At 38.1% G+C, this 25,661-nt stretch overlaps 1 pseudogene; it reads right to left on the minus strand.

Moving 5' to 3' along the window:
- Window positions 1-21,939: 21,939 nt before the first annotated feature.
- LOC129076212 (calcyclin-binding protein-like) lies at window positions 21,940-22,901 on the minus strand (annotated as a pseudogene).
- Window positions 22,902-25,661: the final 2,760 nt, after the last annotated feature.

The following is a 25,661-nucleotide window of genomic DNA, read 5'->3' on the forward strand; positions in this document are numbered from 1 at the left end:
ATTATTGAAAGGTCTGGAATTTCAGCGGCATTTTCCTACCATGAAGTGAGAGAGGTTACAGCTATCGAATACTACCAAGTGAAATATGAGGATAAATGAAGCCAGTACTGCAGGAGTGAGAGTAGAAAGATGTAGAGAGACTGGGTTGTCAGGACCATTATTTAAGCTTTTAGGTCAAGTTTTATTTACTTCTGGAATTTTAAGTTATTTGAGTCTCTTTCTTATATAAATTACTTTGAGTTGGATTTTCAGTTACTTGATACAAAGTGCTGTAATGAATAAATTAGTTTTATCTTGGTATCTTTGTTAAAAATGAGCCAGTTGGCTTTGCACATGTTATATCTTAGGTGTAACCTGATCAGCTATTTCACAGATGCATCCTAGAACTGGTTGAAAGTGTGTTTGGATGACTCAGTGGAAATCCATTCATATAACTACAAAGAAAAATTTAAAGCATAAGGATCACACTTAAGGGATGTGAATAGTATTGAGAGTATAAACAAAGCTATAATTATTTTCTATAATTTTGGGACTCTGGACACAAAAATCAGTTCATGTTCAAATACTTGTCATACAATCTTACTGATGCTTGCTGTCTCTGTGCACCAAAAGTTAAGTTGTATATTAGTATTCGAAGGAAACTTAGCAAGCTTGTCTAGTACAACCATTTCAATTTTCACATGAGTAAATTAAGGTCCAGAAGGAGGATGATTATCACTCATTCAATAGCCAAATACCACACTCTGATTATATCAGTGCTGTCTGTATAGAAACAACCTCAATGCTGTTTATATAAACACATAGCCACATATAAGCTGCTTGCATATGTAGATGGTTTACCAGGAAATTTGATCTCAAAGCAGAATGCTTGATGTGTTAATCTGCACGCTGTTCTTGAAGCAAGGTGGCTATTGATGTGAGAAGAGTGCAGATGACATTAACGCCACAGTTAATATCCTGATGTGCCACTGAAGTAGTAATTAGTTACTTTTACTAGCTCACCATCCTCTTGTGTGGTTAAAGAACACAAGTCTTTGTTTTGGTTTAATCACGCCTCACAGGTCCATAAATGAGCAAATGACTCAGAATAGGCCAATAAGAATATTCTATTGGTCACAGTGATTGGACGGCAATGATTCACTTGGGAGAAATAAAAACCAGTTGAGTCATAGAAAGTCTTGGGACAGATGGGATTAGTAGGATTAAGAACTTGTTTTTGAAAAGAAGTGGTTAGAGCGGACATCCTTGTTGTGTTCTCCATCTTAGTGGGAAAGATTTCAATTTTTGACCGTTGAGTATGATATTGGCTGTATGATATATGGCCTTTATTACATTGAGGAATGCCCCATTTATTCCCATTTTGCTGAGTGTTTTGATCATAAATGGGAGCTGTACCTTATCGAATGCTTTTTCTGCAACTATCGAGATGATCATGTGGTTTTTGTCTTTTCCTTTATTTATGTGATGTATCACGTTTACTGATTTGCATATATTGAACCATCCCTGCATGCCTGGGATGAATCCCACTTGATCATGCTGGATAATCTTCTTAATGTATTGCTGGATGCGCTTTGCCAATATTTTGTTGAGGATTTTAGCATCTAAGTTCATCAGCAAAATTGGCCTGTAGTTTTCTTTCTTGGTAAGGTATTTATCTAGTTTTGGGATCAGGGTGATGCTGGTCTCATAGAAAGGGTCTTGGAGTCTTCCCCCCTCTTAGATGTTTTGGAATAGTCTGAGAAGGACAGCAGTTAGCTCTTCCTTAAATGTTTTGTAAAATTCTCCTGTGAAACCATCCGGCCCTCTCACCACTTCTTTTCAACATCGTATTGGAAGTCCTAGCCACAGCAGTCAGACAAGAGAAAGAGATAAAAGGTATCCAAATAGGAAAGGAGGAAGTAAAGCTATCATTGTTTGCAGATGACATGATAGTGTACATAGAGAACCCTGTAGACTCTACCAAAAAACTCCTCAACCTAATAAGTGAATTTGACAAAACAGCAAGATACAAAGTCAACATTCAGAAATCAAAGGCATTTTTGTACACCAGCAGTGCAATAGAAGAAGAAGAAATCAGAAAAATACCATTTGATATAGCAAGAAGAAAAATAAAGTACCTAGGCATAAAATTGACCAAAGACGTAAAAGACCTGTATGCAGAAAACTATAAAACATTGAAGAAAGAAATTAAGGAAGACACAAATAAATGGAAGCATATACTGTGCTCATGGATTGGAAGAATTAATATCATCAAAATGTCCATACTACCCAAAGCAATTTATAGATTCAACGCAATCCCTATTAAGATACCAAGGACATATTTCACAGAAATAGAACAGAGATTTCAAAAATTTATATGGAACCATAAGTGACCCCGAATAGCCGCAGCAATTTTGAGAAAGGAAAACAAAGTAGGAGGGATCAGAATACCGGACATCAAACTCTACTACAAAGCCACTATACTCCAAACAATCTGGTACTGGCACAAGAACAGATCCATAGACCAGTGGAACAGAATTGAAAGCCCAGAAATAAGCCCAGGTCTCTATGGGCATCTAATATTTGACAAAGGGGGCAGAAGCATAAAATGGAGCCATAATAGCCTCTTCAACAAATGGTGTTGGGAGAGCTGGATGTCTACATGCAAAAAATTGAAATAGGATCATCAGTTGACACTATACACAAAAATAAACTCAAGATGGATAAGAGACTTAAATAGAAGTCACAACACCATGGAAGTCCTAGAGGAGAACATTGGCAGGAAACTCTCAGATATCCCACGCAGCAATTTTTTCACTGATATGTCCCCTAAAGCAAGGGACGTAAAGGAAAGAATAAACAAGTGGGACCTCATCAAAATAAGAAGATTCTGCACTGCAAAAGACATCAGCAAAATGAAAAAGGAGCTAACCATATGAGAAAACATATTCGATAATGATATATCAGATAGAGGTTTGGTCTCCAAGATATATAAAGAACTCACTGGACTCCACTCCAAGAAGACAAACGATCCAATCAAAAAATGGGCAAAGGACCTGGGCAGACACTTTTCCAAGGAGGAGATACAGAGGACCCAGAGGCATTTGAAAGGATGCTCAGCATCACTAGCCATCAGAGAAATGCATATCAAAACCACCATGAGGTACCACCTCACACCAGTCAGAATGGCCATCATAAACAGATCAACAAACAACAGGTGCTGGCGAGGCTGTGGAGAAAAGGGAACCCTAGTCCACTGTTGGTGGGAATGCAGACTGGTGCAGCCATTGTGGAAAGCAGTGTGGAATTTCCTCAAAAAGCTGAAAATAGAACTGCCTTATGATCCCGTGATTCCCCTGATGGGACTATACCCTAAGAACACCAAAACGCCAATACAAAAAAACCTATGCACCCCAATGTTCATCGCAGCACAATTTACAATAGCCAAGTGTTGGAAGCAACCTAAATGCCCATCAGTAGAAGATTGGATCAAAAAATAATGGTACATATACACAATGCAATACTACACAGCAGAAAGAAAAAAAAGAACTACTAAACTTCGCGACAGCATGGATGGAACTGGAGAGCATTATGCTAAACGAAATAAGCCAGAGTGTGAAAGACAAATACCATATGATCTCACCTATAAGTGGAACCTAACCAGCAATACAAAGATGCAAGGAAAATAAGACCAGCAACACTGAAAGGAAAAGAAACCAACAGAGAGAAGAGGGAAGGAGGGGGGGCGGGGACAAGGAAGGGAAGGGGAAAGTTAAGGAACATATACCAAGGATTCATGGACAAAACCAAAGGGGAAGAGCTGAGGGAGGGAATGAGGGAGGGGGCAAGGGAAAGTGTTGGAGGGTTGGCAGAGACAAATGTATTTGAAAAAATAAATTAAAATAAAATTTAAAAAAAGAAAAAAAAGAACTTATTTTTGTTTCTACTAAAGTTGTTATGTTTCTAGAATGTAAGTTTGGAGGTATTAAATGTCTTCCATTTATGCAAAACTTCAGGGTTTGTTCTTGTTGTTCCATTAGAGTGGTCCCAATTTTCCCCAATGTTCCCCACTGCTGCACCCAACTGCCACTCCCACAATCAATACCCACCCTGTTGTTCATGTCCTTGGGTCAATGAAAATAGTTCCCTGACTAGAACCTTCCCCTTTTTCCCCTCTTATGCCCTTCCTCCCTCCCATCTAGTCCCTATTAGTTTATTCCTTGTTTCCATATCTCTGGTTCATTTGGGCTACCTTGTTTGTTTGTGCATTAGATTTCTCTTATAGGTGAAATCAGAGCCCCTTGGCTTATTTGATTAGCATAATACTCTGCAGTTCATCCACGGTGTAGGAAAAGGTAGGACTTCCTTCTTTCTTTCTGTTTTTTTTTTTTGTAGTACTCCATTGTGTAAATATACCAGTTCTTTGATTCACACATTTATTGACTGTCACTTAGTCTTTTCTTCCCCACCACTTGGCTATTATAAATACCGCTGCTATGAACATTGGGGTGCATAGGTTCTTTTGAATTGGTGTTTCAGAAATCTTAGGGTAAAATCCCAGTTGTGGAAATACTGGATAAAAAGATAATTCTAGGGAATCAAGATGGCGGAGGAGGGACTGGAAGTCACAGTGACCTCCTCCCAGGACCAACCTGGAATTACAAATAAATTGGGGAGGAATCACCTGGAACAAACAACTGAACAATAGTGACAGAGGAGTCTTGTAAACTCGTAGACAGAAAAATTGGCTTTAGCGCAATCTAATGGTAAGGAGTTCTGTACAAACATGAGAAGGCAGGTGGGGTGTCCAAGGGCATCAGCACCATAAGGATACTGAATTGACCAGTTGGATCCCCCTGAGAAGAATGGGGTCTAAACCAAAAGCGGGGCTCTCTAGCCCACAGCACCAGAGCCCAAAAAGTACACAGAATATAGCCAAGTGCAAAAAGTGGCAGGATTGCTCTCTGCCAGAGACAGGCAGCTGGAGAAACACAGAACCATTTAAAGGGCCAAAACATTCATTTTTATTTACAAACACCTACCCTGGTCTCTGGCAAAGGCAAGGGCAGAGTGAGCTAGAAACACCTGAGGAGAGACAGGGGAAGGAGGCTTTGGGGAGAGATCTGAGAGAGTAGCCGGTGGGATCTCGGTGCTGACTCATCCCCCATGTAGCAGCAGCTATCTTGCTCAGGCAGAGGAGACACCTCCTGAGCAGCTCCAGCATCAAAGGACCCAATAGCCCTGCCCCCCGTTGGGATTCCACCCTGTCCTTTGCTGTCTAAGCTGCCTGCTGAGTGCAGAGTGGAAGCCACAAACAGTAGATCACTGGTAAAGAGTCCGGCGACACTTGAGGAGAGACTGGGGATGGAGGGTTTGGGGAGAGAATGGAGAGAGTAGCTGGTGGGATCCCAGTGTGGGCTTTACCTACACGGGGCAGCAGTGAGAGAGGACCCAATAATCCCATCCCCAGGAAGGACTCCGCCCCACCCTGAGCTGTCTAAGGCAGCTTGCTGAGTGTAGAGTGAATAGACTAACAGCTGAAGGAGACAGCCACAAACAGTAGATTAATGGAAATCTCGAACAGACTGCCTAAGGTCAGAGAGAGTCAACATCTGACATCATCAGAGGCAGATCCAGAAAGTAAGAACAGCATTTTCTAACCATAGAAGTTCACAACACAACATCAGAAGAATCAAGACAGATCAATTTAAGAGGCAGAAGCAAAATAGAAGAGTCTCGCAAATAATAGGAAGAAAAAGAAATACTCCCTACTTGAAGGGAAAGGAGAAATCCCAACAAAGATAACTAAATGAAATAGAGGCAAGTAAACTATCAGATATTGAGTTCCAAGCAACAGTTCTAAGGAAGCTTAATGAGCTCAGTGAGCTCAGAGAGAATTACCAAAGACTACAGGGAAAATATGAGGAACTTACTGCAAATTATATCAGCCTGAAAAAAGACATAGAAACTATCAATGAGACAAGAGGAAATGAAGAATACAATTTCTGAATTGAAGAACACAGTAGAAGGAATCAAAAGCAGGCTAGATGAAGCTGAGGACTGAATCAGCGAGCTGGAGGACAAGGTTGAAAAAAAGCTCCCAGAAAGAGCAAGAAAATGAAAAAAGACTGAAAAAGAATGAAGATACATTTAGGGAAATGCAGGAGAACCTGAAACTTAATAATATCTGTATAATGGGATACCAGAAGGAGAAAAGGAACAAGGAATAGAGAACCTGTTTGAAAAAATAATGGTGGAAAACTTCCCTAAATGGAGGAGAGAAAAAGACACATAAGTCCAGGAATGAGGCCCACTTCCAGACACATCATCAAAAAAATGGCAAATATCAAAGGCAAACAGAGAATTCTAAAGCAAGCAAGGGAGGAAGAAGTAGTAACATGTAAGGGAGCCCCAATACGGCTAGCATCTGACTTCTCAACAGAAACACTGCAAGCCAGAAGGGAATGGCAACAAATATTCAAAGTCATGAAAAGCAAAAGTCTGCAACCAAGACTGCTCTACGTAGCAAGGCTCTCAGTTAAAATGGAAGGAAAAATAAGGAATTTCCCAGACAAAAGGCTAAAAGAATATACCTCCACCAAACCAGCACTGCAAAATATGCTAAAGGGACTACTTCAAGATGAAGAAAAAGTTTCTATGGATATCCAGTTCCTTTCAGAGTTGCCAATACTTGATATTTCCAATATTATTAATACTCATTAATCTGATTGGAACAATAATGTTATGTTAATTTTTCCTTTACTTGTCATTGAAACTAAACCTGTTTTAATATATTTCTTGCCTATTTCTATTATTTTTAAAAAAAATCTTTAAGTTACTTTTTGATATTCTTTATCCATTTATTGATTAAATGTTTGTAAATTTTTTTTCCGTAAAAAGAAAAAAAAATCCTATTAACCATGTTTTAGATGTGTTGCAAATACTTTTCTATTCTATTCCTTGTTCTTTAACTTTTTATATGTATTTTACTATATATTTAAATGTTTAATGTAGTCATAATATTTACTTTATAGCTTCTGGATTTGTATATTTTACTTCAGGTTATGAAAAATATTAGTTCTATTTTCTTCTTAAGTTCTTTTGATTCAACATATTGATTTGTATCTCACCTGAATATTTCCTGTATAATGTGTGTAATAGGGCTCTATATTTGTTTCATTTCAAGTACTAGTGGTCCATGCACCTTAGTTGTTGAATAAGCTTTATTTTACCCATTGATTTGAAATATCAACTTAATCATATATTACATTGTTAGATATATACATTTGTCTCTAGAATGCTCATTATATTTCATTGTTCTACTTGATAATTTCTGTGCTGGTGTCATGTTGTTTTAACTGCTGAGACTTTATAATGGTTTGAAATATTTTTAATATTTTATAATTAAATTTTCCATTTAAAAAATAAATAAAATCAATCTGTATTAAAGACAGAAAGAGAGAGAGAGATAACTCCTACCTTTTGTGACAACATGGATGGAATGGAGAATATTAAGCTCAGTGAAATAAGCCAGTTGATGAATGACAAATAGCATATGATCTCACCTATAAGTGAAATCTATTCAACAAAATAAACTAATGAACAAAATAAACCACAGGCATGAAAACATGAAGCAGACTGAAAGTTACCAGAGGGGATGGAGAAAGAGGACAATGGTGGAAAGAAGGGGAAGAGACTAGACAAAAAAATGTATAAAAAACCCATCGACATGGATAACAGAGTTGAAATTAACTATAGCAGTGGGGTGTAGGGGTGGGATGGGTGGAGGGGAGTAAAGGGGTAAAATTTGAGACAACTGTAATAGAATAAACATGATTTATAAATTAAAAAAGAGACATTTCCTTTCTTGTTTTTTTGAGGAAATTTCATACTGTTTTCCACAGTGGCTGTGCCAGTCTGCCTTCCCACCAACAGTTCACTAGGGTTCCATTTTCTCCACAGCCTCACCAGCACTTGTTTGTTGATTTGTTAATGATGGTCACTCTGGCCAGAGTGAAGTTGTATCTCATTGTGGTTTTAATTTGCATCTCTCTGGTGGCTAATGATGTTGAGCATCCTTTGGTATGCCTCTGGGCCCTCTGTATGTCCTCCTTGGAAAAGGGTATATTCAGGTCCTTTGATCATTTTTTAATTGAAATGTTTCACTTCCTGGAGTGGAGTCACATGAGTACTTTATATATTTTGGAGATCAAACCCTTGACCAAGGTATCATTGGCAAATATGTTTTCCCATACAGTTGGATCCCTTTTCTTTTTGATGTTGTTTTCTTTAGCCATGAAGAAGCTTTTTAATTTGATTCAGTCCCATTTGTTTATTATCTCCTTTATTTCCCTTGCCCTAGAGGATATATTGGTGAAAATATTGATGTGAGGAATATCTAAATAACTTAGGTTTTCCTCTAGTACTTTTATGGTGTCATGGCTAATGTTTCAGTCTTATCCATTTTTAGTTTATTCTGGTATATGCTGTATGTTGGTGGTCCACTTTCATTTTGTTGCAAGTAGCTGTCCAGATCTCATAACATCATGTGCTGAAAAGGCTATTTTTACTCCATTTTATGCTTCTGCACCCTTTGTCAAATACTAATTGACCATAGAGACATGGGTTTATTTCTGGGCTCTATGTTCTGTTCCATTGATCTATATGTCTCTTCTTATGCCAGTACCAGACTGTTTTGTTTACAGTGCTCTTCTAATATGGTTTGATATCAGGTAATGTGATCCCTCCTACTATGTTTTTCTTTCTCAATATTCCAGTGGGTATTCAGGGTCATTTATAGGTCCATATAAATTTATTAAATGTTAGTTCTATGTTTGTGAAATACGTCATTGGTATTTTAATAAGGATTGCATTGAATTTATAAATTGCTTTGGGTAGTATGGACATTTTGATGATATTAATTCTTCCAATCCATGAACATGGTATATGCCTCCATTTATTTGTCTCTTCCTTAATTTCTTTCTTCAGTGTTATATAGTTTTCTGCATAGAAGTCTTTTACCTCCTTGGTTAAGTTTATTCCTAAGTACATTATTTTGCTTGTTGATATAGCAAAGGAAATTTTTTCCTGATTTCTGCTTCTGATATTTAATTGTTGGCATACAAAAATGTCTTTCATTTCTGAATTTTTAACATGTTTCCCTCTGTTTTGCAAATTCACTTATCAGGTTGAGTAGTTTTTTTGAGGAGTCTATGGGGTTTTCCATGTACAGTATTATGTCATCTTCAATGAAATTTTTACTTTTTCCTTTCCAATTTGATTGTCTTGTATTTCTTTTTTTCTTTTCTGATTGCTGAGGCTAGGACTTACAATACTATGTTGAATAGAACTGATGGGTGTGGACATCCTTGTCTTGTTCCTGATCTTGTGGGAAAGTTTTAGTTTTTGCCCACTGAGAATGAGGTTGGCTGTAGGATATTCATATAAGGCCTTTATTATGTTGAGGTATGTCCCTTTTTTCCCACTTCGCTGAATGCTTTTATCATGAATGGGTGCTGCACATTATCAAGTTCTTTTTCAGCATCTATTGAGATGATCATGTGTTTTTTATCTTTCCTTTTGTTTATGTGATGTATAACATTTATTGATTTTTGAATATTGAACCATCCTTGAATCCCTGGGATGAATCCTACTTGATCATGATGGGAGATCTTTTTAATGTATTGCTGGATGCAGTTTGCCAATGTTTTGTTGAGGATTTTAGCATCTATGATCATCAGCAATTTTGGTCTGTAGTTTTCTTTCCCTATTTTGTCTTTATCTGGTTTTGGGAATAGGATGATGCTAACCTCATAAAAGAGCTTGTGATTCTTCTCTTTTTGTGAATTTTTTGAAATAGTCTGAAGACAGGGGTTAGCTCTTCCTAGAATGTTTTGTAAAATTCTCCTTTGAAGCCATCCTGCCCAGGTTTTTTTTTTTTATTTTCTTAATTTATAAATCACGTTTATTCTATTACAGTTGTCTCAATTTTTTTCTCCTTTACACCCCTCCACCCATTCTACTCTGTCCCACTCTCCCACAGTCAATTCCTACTCTCTTTTTCATGTCCATGGGTCATTCATACCTATTATTTGTTTAGTCCCTTCTTCTTTCCACCACTGTCCTCCTTCCCCATCCAGTCTGACCACTTTCAGTCTGCTTCATGTTTCCATGCCTGTGGTTTATTTCGTTTGTTAGTTTATTTTTTTGAATAGAGTCCACTTATAGGTGAGATCATATAGTTTTTGTATTTCATCAACTGACTTATTTCACTTAGTTTAATATTCTCAAGTTCCATCCATGTTGTCACAAAAAGTAGGAGTTCTGTGTCTCTTCCCTCCTTCCTTCCTTCTTTCCATCTTTCCTTCCTTCCTTCTTCCTTTCTTTTTTAAATGCAGATTGATGTTATTTATTTTTATAATTGTCAAAGTCAATTATAAAATATTAAAAAATTGAAAACCCTTTGAAATCTCAGTAATTAAAACAACATGACACCAACACAGAAATAAAAAGTAGATCAATGAAATAAAATGGGCAATCTAAAGAGAAATATATTGTCTTGTATTTCTGTCTAACAGTCTTTAACAAGTTGATATGTCAAATCAATGGGGAAAATAAGGCTTATTCAAGAAATAAAGTGCATGGACCACTAGTACTTGAAATAAAACAAATATAGAGCCCTATTTCACACATTATACAAGAAATATTCAAGTGAGTTAAAAATCAACCTGTAAAATCTAAGGAATTTTCGGAGAAAATACAAAGTAATATTTTCCTTATCCTAAAGTAGACTATTCAAACCCAGAAACTATAAAGTAAAATACAGACAATATGACTATATTAAACATTTCAGACTGTATAGTAATATACATGTAAAAAAAGTTAAAGGACAAGAAATAGAATAGGAAAGTATCTGCAACATATCTAAAAAAGAGTTAATAGTTTGTTTTTTCTTTTTATTTTAGGGAAAAAACTCTACAAACATTTCATCAAAAAATGGATAAAGAATACCAAAAAGCCATTTGAAGCTTTTAAAAATAATAGAAATAGGCAAGAAATATACAAAAACAGGTTTAATTTCAAAAATAATAAAGGAACAATTTAAATAACACATCATTGTCACAATCAGATTAAGACCATATTAAAAAATATTGCAGAGACAAGAGGGAAGGCGGGGGCAGGGAAAGGGAAGGGAAGGGGAAAGTCAAGGAACATATAGCAAGGACTCATGGACAAAACCAAAGGGGAAGAGCTGAGGGAGGGAAGGTGGGAGGGGGCAAGGGAAAGAGAGGGGGGAAGGCAGAGACAAATGTATTTTAAAAAGTAAATAAATTAATTAAAAAAAAAAAAAAGAACCTAAAAAAAATATTGCAAATATCAAGTATGGGCAACTGTGAAAGGAACTGGGTATTCATAGACTATTTTTATTCATCTTAAACAGACCCTTTAGCATATTTTGCAGTGCTAGTTTGGTGGAGGTGTTTTCTTTTAACCTTCTTTTGTCTGGGAAATGCCTGCTTTTGCCTTCCATTTTGATTGAGAGCCTTGCTGGCTGGAGCAGTCTTGGTTGCAGACCTTTCCTTTTCATGACTTGGAATATTTCTTGCCACTCCCTTCTGGTTTGCACTGTTTCTATTGTAGGGTCAACTGCTTGCCATATCGGGGCTCCATTATATGTTACTACCTCTTTCTCCCTTGCTGCCTTTAGGATTCTCTGCTTGTCTTTGATATTTGTTGTTTGAATTATAATGTGTCTTGGAGTGGGCCTCTTTAGGTTCCTCTTAAATGGGACCCTTTGTGTTTCTTGGACTCATGTGACATTTTCTCTCCTCCAATTAAGGAAGTTTTCCATCATTACTTTTTCACCAGGTTCCCTATCCTTTCCTCATCCTTTCCTCCTTTTGGTATCCCTATTTACGGATATTATTACATTTCAGGTTGTCCTGCATTTCCCTAAATGTCCCTTCATTCTTTTTGAGTCTTTTTTTTGTTTGTTTTCTTGCTCTTTCTGGGAGTGTTTTTTTTTTGTTTTTTGTTTTTTTTTTTTTTTACCTTGTCTTCCACCTTGCTGATTCGATCCTTGGCTTCATCTAGCCTGCTTTTGATTCCTTCTACTGTGTTCTTCAATTCAGAAATTGTAGTCTTCCTTTCATCTTGTCTCTTATTGGTAGGTTCTATGTCCTTTTTTCATGCTGATATAGTTTGCAGTAAGTTCCTTGTAGTTTCCCTGCAGTTTTTTTCTAATTTTCTCTGAGCTCACTGATCTCCTTGAGCTTCCTTAGAACTATTATTTCGATCTCAAAATCTGATAGTTTACTTATCTCTATTTCATTTAGTCATCTTTCTGGGGATTTCTCTTTTCCCTTTGAGTGGGGTGTAATTCCTTGACTTCCTCTTAATTGTGAGACTCTTCTTTTTTTGCTTCTGCTTCTTAAGTTGATCTGTCTTGATTGCCTAACTTTGTGGTGTGAACTTCTATGGTAGATGACTGCTGTTTTTACTTTCTGGATCTGCCTCTGATGATGTGAGATGTCATCCCTGTCTGCACTTAAGCAGTCTGTTCAAGTCTTCCAAGAATCTACTGTTTGTGGCTGTCTCCTTCAGCTGTTAACCTAGTCATTGTGCACTTAGCAGGCTGCCATAGACAGCTCACAGCAGTTTCAATTCTCTCCTGGGAGTGGGATTATTGAGTCCTCTCACAGTGCTGCCATATGGGGGAAGAGTCAGCACTGGGATCCCATTGGCTACTCTCACTGTTCTCTCCTCAAAGCCCGTCCCCATTCTCTCCTCAGTTGTCTCCAGAATTCTCTGTGCCCCCTTTAGCCAAGGATCTACTATCTGTGGCGGCCAGTCTACACTCAGCAGGCAGCCTAGACTGCAGAAGGTGGGGTGGAATCCCACCTTGGGGCAGGACTATTGGGTCCCGTGATTCTGTTGCCCCTCAGGGAGAGTGGTCTCTGCCTGACCAAGATGGATGCTGCGTCATGGGGCATGAGTAAGCACTGGGGTCCCGCCAGCTGTTCTCTCAGATCTCTCCCCAAAGCGTGCTTTCGAAAATCTCCTTAGGTGTCTCTAACCCACGATGCCCTCTCCCCTTGCCGAAGACCAGGATAAGTAGCAGCATATAAAAATGTATATGTTGGTCCTTTAAACAGTTCCTTGCATATGCAACCACCTGTCTCTGGCAGAGAGCAACCCTGAGGCTTTTCGCAGCTGGTTCTTTTCTGTGTACTTTTTTGGATTCTAGAACTATAGGCTAGAGACCTCGACTTTTGGCTTAGACTGCATTCTTCTCAGAAGGATCCAACTGGCCATTTCAATATCCATCTGGTGCTGCCGCCCCTGAGCACCCCACCTGCCTTCTCGAGCCTCTCCCACACTCCTTACCATTTAGATTGTGTTAAAGCTGATTCTTTTGTTTTGATTCAAGGTTACAAGGCTCCTTTCTCTCTATTGTTCAGTTGTTTGTTCCAGGTGATTTCTCCACAACTTAGTTGTAATTCCAGGTGAGTCCTGGAGGAGTTCAGTGTGACTTATACTCACTCCTCTGCCATCTTGGTTGTGTCCGGTCCAGGTTTGTGTGTGCATGGAGTTTTTCTTTTATGATTGCTTCATTTTTACCAGTTGTTTTTGGTCTGCTCAGGCTTCCTGCTTCTTCTTTTTTCAATGTTGGAAGGTTATTTTAAAAAAACTGTCCATTTCATTGAGGTTTTCAAATTTCTTGAAATATATGTGTTCACAGTAATTTTTACAATCCTTTGTATTTCTGTGGTATCACTTGTTATTTCTCCTCTTTCATTTATGATATTATTTACTAGGGTCCTCTCCCTTTTTTTTCTTGATGAGTCTGCTTAAGGGCTTGTCGATTTTATTTATGTTTTCAATGAACCAGTTCCTGGAATGGTTGATGCTTTGAATTGTTCTTTTAATTCTCTATGTCATTCAATTCTGCTCTGATCTGGGTTATTTCCTTTTTTCTACTTGTTGTGGGCTGTGTTTGTTGCTGTTTCTCCAGTTCTTGAAGCTGTAGGGTTAGATTGTTTTCAAAATCTTTCTATATTTTTTTAGGTAGGCCTGTATTGCTATGAACTTCCCTCTCAGGACTGCCTTCATTGTGTCCCATCAGTTTTAGAATGTCATGTGTTCATTTTCATTTGTTTCCAGAAACTTTTTGATTTCATCTTTGATATCATTATTGACCCATTCATAGTTTAAAGTGTGCTATTCAGTCTCCATGAGTTTGAATGTTTTTGAATTTTTTCCCTGAGGTTGGTTTCCAGTTTCATGCCCTTGTGGTACAAGAAAATGCTTGTTATGATTTCAATTTTCCTGATTTTTTGAGACTTGTTTTGTGTCATATCATGTGGTCTGTCTTTGAAAATGTTCCATGTAAATTTGAAAATAATGTGTATTTTTCTTATTTGGGATGAAAGGTTCTATATAGGTCACTTAGGTCTATTTGATCTAATGTGTCATCAGTTCCACCATATCCCTGTTGATGTTTTGTTTGGAAGATCTATCCATTTTTGACAGTGGGGCATTAAAATCTCCTGCATTAGTGTGCTACTGTCTATATCTTTCTTGAAGCCCTCAAATATATTCTTTATATATCAGGGTGCTCCTATGCTGGGTGTATATAGCTTTACAATGATTATGTCTATTTGATGGATTCTTCCTTTGAGTATTATGAAGTGTCCTGCAGGGTTTATTTTTATGGCCTTTGTTTTGCAATATATTTTGTCTGATATAAGTATTACTACCCCTGCTTTTTTCCCCCTGTCCATTTGATTGGAATATATTTTTCTATCCCTTTACTTTCAGTCTGTTTAGGTCCTTTGTTCTGAGGTGAGTCTCTTGTAGGCACCATATGTGTGGGTCATGTTTTCTTATCCATTCAGCTATCCTGTGTCTTTTGATTGGGGCATTTAATCCATTTACATTTAAAGTTATTATTGATAGGTACTTATTCATTTTTTCCCTTTGTACCTGTGATCCTCTTCTTTCTCACTCTTTTTCTTCATCTTTTTAAAGCAGTCCCTTTGGCTTATCTTGTAGTACTGGTTTGGTGGAGGTAAATTCTTTGAGCCTTCTTTTGTGAGGAAAACTCCTTACTTTGCTTCCCATTTTAATTTGTAGCTTTACTGGGTAGAGTAGTCTTGGCATCAGGCCCTTAATTTTCATTACTTGGAATATTTCTTGCCACTCCTTTCTGGTTGTATGTTTCTGTTTAGGAGTCAGCTGCTAGCCATATCGGGACTCCATTGTATGTTACTACCTGTTTCTGCCTTTGTGCCTTTAGGATTTTCTCCTTGCGTTTGATATTTGCTATTTTAATGACGATGTATCTGGGAGTGGGCCTCTTTTTGTTCTTCTGGAATGGGACCCTCTGTGCTTCCTGGACTTGTGTGGCTTTTTCTCTCCTCCAATTAGGAAAGATTTCCATCCTTACTTTTTCAAACAGGTTCTCGCTCCTTTGGTCCTCTTCTCCTTCTGGTATCCCTATAATACATTTATTATTACATTTAATGTTGCCCTGTATTTCCCTAAATGCCTCTTCATTCTTTTTGAGTCTTCTTTCATTTTCTTGTTCTTTCTGTGAGGTTTTTTTTTTTTCTATCTTGTTCTCCAGCTCACTGATTCAATCCTCTGCATCATTGAACCTGCTTTTAATTCTTTCTACTGTGTTCTTCAGATCAGGAATTATATTTTTCATTTTCTGTTGTCTTTTATTGTTAGTTTCCATGTCTTTTTTCATGATGATATAGTTTGCAATAACTTCCTCATAGTTTCCCTGTTGTTTTTGGTAATTTTCTTTGAACTCACTGAGCTTCCTTAGGACCATTGTTTTGAACTCAATATTTGATAGTTTACGTGTCTCTGTTTCATTGAGTTCTCTTTCTGGGGATTCTTCCTTTCCTTTTGATTGTGGTGTGTTTATCTTCCCATTTTTTTCTGAGACTCTTTTATTTTGCTTCTTCTTCTTAAATCGATCTGTCTTGATTTCCTAACTCTGTTGTGTGAACTTCTATGGTTGGAGACTACTTTGTTTTTGTTTTTGTTTTTCTTTCCTCTGTATCTGCCTCTGATGATGTCAGCTCTTGACCCCATCTGACTTTATGCAGCCTTTAAGAGACTTCCAGGAATCTAATATCTGTGTCTGTCTCCTCCAGTTGTTAATCTAGTCACTTTTCCCTCAGCAGTCAGGGTGGGGAGAGTCCATCCTGTGGGTGGAGCTATTGTGTCCTTTCATGCTGCTGCCACTCAGGGGAGTTGTCTGCCTGAGCAAAATGGCTGCAGCTGTATGAGGGATGATTCAGCATTGGATCCCTCTGGCTAATCCCTCAGTTCTCACCCATCGTCTCCATTGCCAGACTTTCCTCCAGTGTCTCTTGACCACCCTGGGTCCGCTTTAACAAGGGATATACTGTCTGTGAATGCCACTCTCTACTCAGCTCCAAGGCCTGTGCACCACCTAGCCGGGGCTGAGGCTCCTGGGAGAGTCATTATTTTGTCCTTTCACACTGCTGCTGTTTGAGTGAGTCGTCTGCCTCAGCAAGATGGCCACTGCAGAATGGGTGGTGAGTCAGCAGTCAGACCTCGCCTTCCACTTTCTCAGTTCTTTCCCCAAGGCCTCCCTCTTCAGTCTCTCCTCAGGTTGCTCCACCCCAGGCAGCCCCCACCCCTGTTGGAGCCCAGGGAAAGTGGCTGCCACTATAAATTTTTGCATTGGCCCTTTAAATGACCCTTTGTGTCTCCAGCCACCTATCTCTTGCAGAGAGCACACTGCCTCTTTTCACAGCTGTGTGTTGTCTGTGTTTTTTTTTTTTTTTTTTTAGGCTTTGGTACTGTAGCCTGGAGATCTCCACTTATGCTTTAGACCCTGCTCTTCTCAGGAGGATCCAACTGGCCATTTCAATATTCCTCTGGCACTGATGTCTGTGGGCACCTAGTCCACCTTCTTGAGCCTCTTCTGCACTCCTTATCAGTTAGGTTGTGCCAAAGCTGATTCCTCTGTCTGACCAAGGATTTAAGGTTCCTCTCTCGCTATTGTTTTGTGTTGTTTTTTTTCCAGGTGATTTCTGCACAATTTAGTTGTAATTCCAGGTTGATCGAGGGAGGAGGTCAGTGTGACTTCTACTCACTACTCTGCCATCTTGAAGTCTCCTTTTAGTATATTTCTGAATCCAGGTTACCAGTATTTTGTTGAAGATTTTAGCATCTATGTTCATCAGTGATAATGACCTGTAGTTTTCTTTCTTTGTGGTATCTTTACTGTTTTTGGAAAGAGGATAATACTGGCCTCATAAAATGACTTTGAGAGTCTTTGGTCTTCTGAATTTCTTTTGGAATATTTTGAGAATGACAGGAGTTAGCTTTGCCTAATTGTTTGGTATCATTCACCTGTGAGGCTGTCCAGTCCAGGGGTTTGTGTACTGGAATTTTTTTAAATACTGCTTCAATTTCACTGCAGTTTTTGGTCTATTCATCCTTTCTGCTTCTTTTTGATTCAGTTTTAGAAGAGTACATGTTTCTGGAAATGCGTCCATCTCACCCAGGTGATCATGGTTCTTGGCATGTAGTTGTTCGTTGCACTTTCTTAAAATTCTTTCTGTATGTGGTATCAGTTATATTTTCTTTTGTTTCTTTTATGATTTTATTATTTGGGTCCTCTCACTTTTTCTTGATGAGTCTCATTAAAAGCTCATTGATTTTGTTTATCTTTTCAAAGAAGCAGCTCCTAGATTTATTGATTCTTTTTTAAAAATTTTATTTTTTCAAATACATTTGTCTCTGCCTACACTCCACCACTTTCCCTTGCCCCCACCCTCCCTCCCTCCCTCAGCTCTTCCCCCCCAGTTTTGTCCATGAGTCCCTGCCACACGCTCCTCAACTTTCCCCTTCCCTTCCCCCTCCCTGCCCCCCTCCCTCCTTCCCTCTTATCTCTGTTGATTTCTTTTCCTTTCAGTGTTGCTGGTCTTATTTTCCTTGCATCTTTGCATTGTTGGTTAGGTTCCACTTATACGTAAGATCATATGGTATTTGTCTTTTGCCCCCTGGCTTATTTCGCTAAGCATAATGCTCTCTAGTTCCATCCATGCTGTCACGAAGTTTAGTAGTTCTTTTTTTCATTCTGCTGCGTAGTATTGCATTGTGTATATGTACCATGACTTTTTGATCCAGTCATCTACTGATGGGCATTTATGTTGCTTCCAACACTTGGCTATTGTAAATTGTGCTGCTACGAACATCGGGGTGCATAGGTTCTTTTGTATTGGCATTTTGGTGTTCTTAGGGTATAGTCCCAGCAGGGGAATCCCTGGATCAAAAGGCAGTTCCCTTTTCAGCTTTTTGAGGAAATTCCACACTGCTTTCCACAATGGCTGCAACAGTCTGCATTCCCACCAACAGTGCACTATTTGTCCCTTTTCTCCACAACCTCGCCAGCACGTGTTGTTTGTTGATATGTTTATGATGGCCATTCTGACCGGTGTGAGGTGGTTCCTTGGATTATTCTTTTTTGTCTCTATGTCATTTAATTCTGTTCTGATCTTGATTATTTCTTTCCTCCTACTTGCTCTGGGCTTTGTTTGAGGTTGTTCCTCTAGTTCTTTTAGATGTTGGGTTGCGTTATTTATTTGGGATTTTTCTATCATCTTTAAGTAGGCTTGTTTTGCTATGAGCTTCTCCGAACTGCCTTCAGTGTGTCTCATAGGTTTTGGATTATTATGTGTTCATTTTCATTTGTTTCCAGAAACTTTTTTATTTCTTCCTTGATCTCTTGTTACCCCATTAATTACTTAAGTCTTCATGAATTTGAGGGCTTTTAAATTTTTTCTTGAGGTTGTTTTCTAGTTTCACACCTTTGTGATCCAGAAAGATGCTTTATATGATTTCAATTTTCTTGAATTTTTTTATGTTTCTTTTTTGTTATACTATGTGAAATATCTTTGAAAATACTTCATGTGCCTTTTAAAAGAATGTGTATTTTGCTTCTATGGGGTGAAAGTTTCTATATATATATCAATTAAGTCCATTTGATCTGGAGTGTTTTCAATGCTGCAGTATCCATGTTGATTCTTTGCTTGAATGAGCTATCCATTGTTGACAATTAGGTGTTAAAATCCCCTACTATGAGAGTGTTGCTGTTAATATCTTTCTTGTAGTCCTCCACAATTTTTTTTTATATATTTGGGTTCTCCATTATGGGTGAATATACGTTTACAAGGGTTATATCTTCTTGATGGATTATACCCCTAAGTATTACGTTATATATTTGTCTCTTTTTATGGCCTTTGTTTTGAAATCTATTTTGTTTAATATAAGTATTGCTACCACAGGAACTTTTTTTCCATCCCTTCATTTTAAGTCTGCATAGGTCTTTTGTTCTGAGGTGGGTCTCTTATAGACAGCATATATGTGGATCATATTTTCTCATCCATTCAGCTACTCTAAGTGTTTTGATTGGAGCATATAATCCATTTACAGGTTATTATTGATAAGTACTTACTAATTGCCATTTTCCCCTTTGTTCCTGTGTTCCTCACCCTCTCTCACTCTTTTTCATGTTCTTAAAGCAGTCCCTTTAGCATCTCTTGCAATGCTAGTTTGGTGGAGATGTATTTTCCATCTTTTTTTTTTTCCTTCCCTCTGAAGCTCCTTACTTTGCCTTCCATTTTAAATAAAATCTTTGCTGGGTAGAGTAGTTTTGGTTCCAGGCCTTTGCTTTTCATTACTTATAATATTTCTTGCCACTCCATTCTGGCTTATAGTGTTTCTGTTGTGTAATCATCTGATAGAATTATTGGAGCTCTCTTGTATATTACTCACTGTTTCTCCCTTGCTGTCTTTAGGATTCTCTTTCTCTTAAATTTTGTCTTTTTAAATATAATATGTCTTGAAGCATGTCTCTATGAGTTTCTCTTGATTGTGACACTCTGTGCTCCTGAACTTCCATGACTTTTTCTCTTATCAAATTAGGGAAGCTTGCTGTTACTAGTTTTTCAAAGAAATTTTCTCTCCCTTGCTCCTCTTCTGATATTTCTATGATATGGATATAATTACTTTTCATCTTGTCTTGCAGCTCCCTTAAACTCTCTTAATTCTTTTTGAGTCTTTTTTTTTTTCATTTTATTGCTCTGTCTGAGAGGTGTTTTTTTTTTTTCCCTACCTTGTCTTCTATCTCACTGTTTCCGTCCTCTGCTTCGTCTACCTTGTTTTTGATTCCTTCTACTGTGTTCTTCATTTCAGATATTGTATTCTTTATTTCCTCTTGACTCTTATTGATATTTTCTATATCCTTTTTTTCATGATGGTATAGTTCTCAGTAAGTTCCTTGTAGCTTCCCTGGATTTCTTTGTAGATCTCACTGAGCTAATTGAGCATCCGTATAGCCATTGTTTTGAACTTAATGTCTGATAGTTTAGTTGCCTCCATTTTATATAGTACTCTTTCTGGAGAGTCCTCCTTTTCTTGTGATTGGGTATTATTTCAATGTCTTCCTTTTTAGGGGACTTTTCTTGTTTTGTTTCTGCTTCTTACATTGATATGCTTTGACTCCCCGTCTTCATGGTCTGACCTACTCTGGTAGGAGACCTGTGGGATTCAGTGCTTCAGTCTCCTTGATCTCCTGATATTGATGTTTTTGAGATTCCTTTTATGCCATTTCTGTGGGCTCTCTGGTTGTGATTGTATTTTGGTATTGTTGGGTCATTCTTTGTTGTGTCCTTTCTCCAGCTGTCTGACTGGGAGTCACTCTGCTCACCATATCGTTATTGTTGTACAAGTGCACTGTATCTCTTTCTGGATGAAAAGACCATCCCCTGGTGATGTCAGATGGTCTTCCAGTCTGGCCCTAGAGAGCCTGTTTGAGACTACTAGTGATTCAGAATCTGTGACTGTCTCCATCAGTTGTTAATATAGTCAATCTATAATCAGCTGTCAGGCTTAAGCACCACAGGGTGGACAGAGTAATTCCTGCCAGCAGGATTTGGAGTTCCTGATGAAATCCAGTTAAGGTAATTGAGGAGGCTGCTCTGCCTAAACAGGATGACTGCTGCTCTGTGGGGAATAACTCAGCACAGGGATCCTGGTGTCTGCTTCTTCAGTACTCTCCCCAAGACACCATCACCAGGCTCTCCTTAAGTATCTCTAGTCCAGTCATCCTGCCCTTGCCAGAGCCCAGGGTAAGGAGCTGCAAGTGAAATTATGTGCATTGATCCTTTAAGAGGCTCCCTGTGTCTCCAGCTATCTCTCCCTGGCAGAGAGAAGCTCTGCTGCTTTCCTTAGTTGGATGTTATCTGGGTTTCTTTCCAGTTCTGGTGCTGTAGGCTGAGGATCCCATCATGGGGTTTAGACCTCATGCTTCTCAGGGGGACCTCCCCCGCCACTGAAATTTCTCTCTGGTACCCAACCCTCTCACTTCTCCTTCGACTCTGTACCAGTAACACTGTGGTGAAACATTTTCTTGTCTGTCCATCGTTATAAGGCTTTTCTCCAGCTATTGTTCACTTGGTTATTCGAGGTGATTTCTCTACAATTTAGTTGTAATTCCAGATTGGTCCTGGGAGGTGGTTAGTGTAACTTCCACTTACTCTTCATCCATCTTGGATCCTTCTCAGGTTTTATTCTTTTTATTTATTTTTACATTGGTGAGAGCTGATGTCAGGAATTTAAGAAGCAAAAACTTTTTTTCTACCTCTCAGCTGAACCAAAATACAGTATGGCATTTTCACTAGGCAAGACTTGCTTCTATACATTTCATATGAGAGTGCAGCATTAACCTTTCTTGAACAAAATGACCAGTTTACTATGGAATGCATATTTAGAGGAAGTGTTTAATAAGCATATTTTATTTAAATAAATCCTCCAGTAGGAGAATTCATTGCCTTTACTTAAAAGGCTCTGTAATGTTATCTGTTAAACTTATCTGTGCAGCTCACCAACATGTCCTTATTGAAACTATCAATGTTTCCACATCACAGTTTCTAAAATGGCTTTAAATTCTTCAAATTCTGAGTCTCCTTTGGCTTGCTTCTCTCTTGATAGTACCCAGGTTTTATTAATTGTTTACTTCATATCATTATCTCCATCTTCATAAATTTTCTTTTTTTTAAAGATTTTATTTATTTATTCATTTTTAGAAAGAGGGGAAGGCAAGGAGAAATAGAGGGAGAAAAACATCAATGTGTGGTTATATCCCATGTGCCCCCAACTGGGAACCTGGTGCACAATCCAGGCATGTGCCCTGACAGGGAATCGAACCAGCAAATCTTTGGTTCACAGGCTGGCACTCAGTCCACTGAACCACACCAGCCAGGGCACCATTTTGTTTACAACACTCATTAATCTCTCACTAGGATCTGTTTCAGCATCATAGGAAGGCTTTTCTCTGTCTTTGCTCTCTTTTTCAATGAGTCATATAGTCTCACCTTGTGTTTTCTGCTTTCTTTCTACATAAGATAATCACTGTATCTGTCCTTTTCTTTTTTTTTTATCTGCCTTCCACAGAGATGGGTTTCAAGAGACTGTTCACAATCATGGAGTGATTTTCCCCAACTCAATTCTTTACCAAAAAATCAAATGACCTTTTTGTGAAGTGAACCTGCATATTCTCAATGGGGACTTGATGAACTCTAGTTAAAGTAATGTAGATTTTCACGAACTTATCTGACTGATCCCATCCATAATTACTGATTTTCACTGTGTAGCCCATTGTAATGGGAGCAACTATTGCAACTGGCTCTTCATTGTCAAGAGGTTCTGCTTTCCTTTGTTATTTCTGCTGCATCTTGTTCTTGATTTCTGTACAAACATTGGGTTTTTCAGCTGTAAGAGCATCACATAATCTCTTTCTAGTGACCTTTTGCCAGGAGCACCTTGACTTCTTCTAGATCTTTCTGTAGCTCCTCCACAGATGAAAGCATGGTTGGGGTGGGCCAGATGAGGCTCAAGGTGCAGCCCTGGGGGCACCTGCTTGACTCATAAGACCTGCACAACTTGCAGCACTCATAGCCTCTGTGCATAGCCTGTCCCGTATGATACCACAGGCCACCTACTGAGCCACTAAATGTCTTCTGTATCACTTTGTTGGGAATAGCTTTCAGCACAAGGAGAGCAGAGCTTTAAAATGATATCAATTTCTAAAGATATCATTTGAATTTCCTCCTCTTGTCAGCCTTACTACTGAAACTTTTAGACACATGACATAATATATTCCTCTTTCTTGAGTAGGCTAGTTTCAACTGTGATTTTTGTCACCACAAGAGTCCTGAGTAATTCAGACTTTTATTCCTCTCACATACACAAGTGGCACATATAGTAGATAAAGGCTGTCACCTAGTCAATGCCCTCTTCTTTTAAATTGTCCACATAGTCTTAGTCCCTGATGGTAAGGTAGTGGTCTTGTTTGGATTGGGGTAAACACCTAACCCAGGAGTTATTAACCCATAAACTATACTGAGACAACCATTTGAACATAGTGAATGAAATTATTAGTTATCAGGTTATCTTGAGTTGGGCCAGGGTTGGTGCCATGGCAAGAAGAAGTCGCTTACAAGTCATAGTTATAATAAAGCATAGAAACTATAAATAATTAAAGAAAGCTAATCTCTAAACAAAACAATAGAATAGAGCACATATACAAAAGGACCATGAAGCACAAAGAAAACTAGCCTGAGTGGCCTTCTATTCTTTATAAACAATTGGCCCTTTCACCCCTTTACCCACAGAGGCCAGCACTATGCCAAAAGATAAGGAAAGTTCATATAAACCTACCTGGACTAGAGGAAATATACCTAAAAGCAAAAGACTGGGTTGGTCTGTAACATGAATTTTAAACATAAAGAAGACTGCCTGCTAGGCCTCTGTAGCTTGACTCTCAATTTGAAGCTTAAAATCTATGAGCTGGCTTCCTTGCCCAAAGAGATAGGGAAGATTCCCCCCAAAGTGTTTATAATTATATTTAAATTATCATTTCAATTACTCTCTGTGTATTCATCAATGAACACTCTGCATATTAATAAATGAAATCTGTGTGTATTCAGAAGTCTACTGTGATAGCATCAACATTTAGATCCGGTTCTCACTTCATGGGCACCTTCCCAGCTAGTTTTAAATGGTTTAGGGAATTATATCCTAGATTTAACGGAGAACAGATGATTCTCATTGTCCTACATGAGGTAATTTAAATGGTCTGAAAATAAATGTCCTGAAACATGGTATTATTCTGTTTCTGCTCAGTTCTCCAGCTGTGCAGAATAAGCAGGCCAAAATGCTCCTGCAGAGAAAAAAAGACCCAGAGATGCCAGGCAGAATGGAACCACATGGCCAAAGCAGGGAGGCACCTTCTATGAAATTCAAGTTCCCCAACTACCTCAAGAGTATATTCCAGGCTTCAGAAAAATACCCAATCAATCCTTAGGATGATCCCACCTCAGTGCAGAGAAAATTGGACATAATGAAGTCCTACACACATCTTTCCTACTATCCCTCTTAACTTATTTTCTGAAGTGGCCCACGTGAGATATTATTTGGGAATAACAAAAGGATTTAGTGCATATTGGATTTCCCAGAAGGAAAATTCTTGGAAAAGTAGCAAGAATATTGAAAGGGTGACTTTCATGTCAACCAAAGTCGCTCTTTCATGGTCCTTGCTATTTTTACTCCAGAGTTTGAGCAATAATAGGTGTCCTACATATTGGTGATACTACTTTCTAGCCTATGATTCTGAGTACAGTTCTCTTCTCTTCCTTACTAATCCTTCCTACTCTCCTTTCTTTTCCTGCCTCCCTTGAGCCTCTTTTCCTTTTTTTGAGGAGGATGCTTTCTTTTTGTATCAATAAAATGAACTTGTCATTAGAAATGACTACTCTATCAAGGTTACATAAGGAATTAATAGTAATCCAAAGCATTGTTAATACAACTAAGAAACAAAGGAGGGGGAGTGAATATTTTGTCCCCATTGTAAGAAAAGTACTTTGATTTCTTCTTGGAAATTCTTAGTTGTTTCTTCCTAGTGAAGACAAGAAACAAACCATTTCTCAGAGACTCAAAAGCAGAAGCAGTACCAAGCACTACTTACATGAAATAGTGCATGTGAAGCACTAGCACAATTCCTGGCACATTTTGAAAACTCAGTAGGTGTGAATAATACATGTTATTTTTATTATTATATGAAAGTACTCACATTTGAAGTTCTGAACAAGATACCGTTGAACACTGGCCATCCCAAAGAATCATACTCAAAAAGGCTTTAGCACCAGAATCTCAGGCCCTCTTAAGTTTGTAAAGTACTTTCAGATTTATTATCTCACTTTTGTTCTGACACAAGTTTGAATTTGTAATTGGGAGTTTTTTTAAGGTTGTTTTCTAGCTACAACAGTTATCAAATAAATACTATTACATTCAAGTCATCTTTTGCCATTGCAGGAAGAAAATACAAATAAAGGGAAAGTACTAAGCAGCTTAGTTTGTAATGTTGGAGAGACACAAAGATTTTTATTTTTATCAGTGAATAAAGACAACTCTTTAAGTATTGAGAAAAATTGAGTAATAAGCAGGTTTGGAAATCAAATTTATGGGGCTATATTTCTAACACTCATATGGCACTAATTATATGACAGGCATATAAAAGCTTGACAAATATTAATCCATTTATCTTCCTAACAGCCCAATGAGGTGTGTTA

The sequence above is a fragment of the Pteronotus mesoamericanus genome, unplaced genomic scaffold (genome assembly GCF_021234165.1).
Source record: "Pteronotus mesoamericanus isolate MK-2021 breed Mesoamerican mustached bat unplaced genomic scaffold, CSHL_Meso_final contig_58, whole genome shotgun sequence".
Classification (NCBI taxonomy): domain Eukaryota; kingdom Metazoa; phylum Chordata; class Mammalia; order Chiroptera; family Mormoopidae; genus Pteronotus; species Pteronotus mesoamericanus.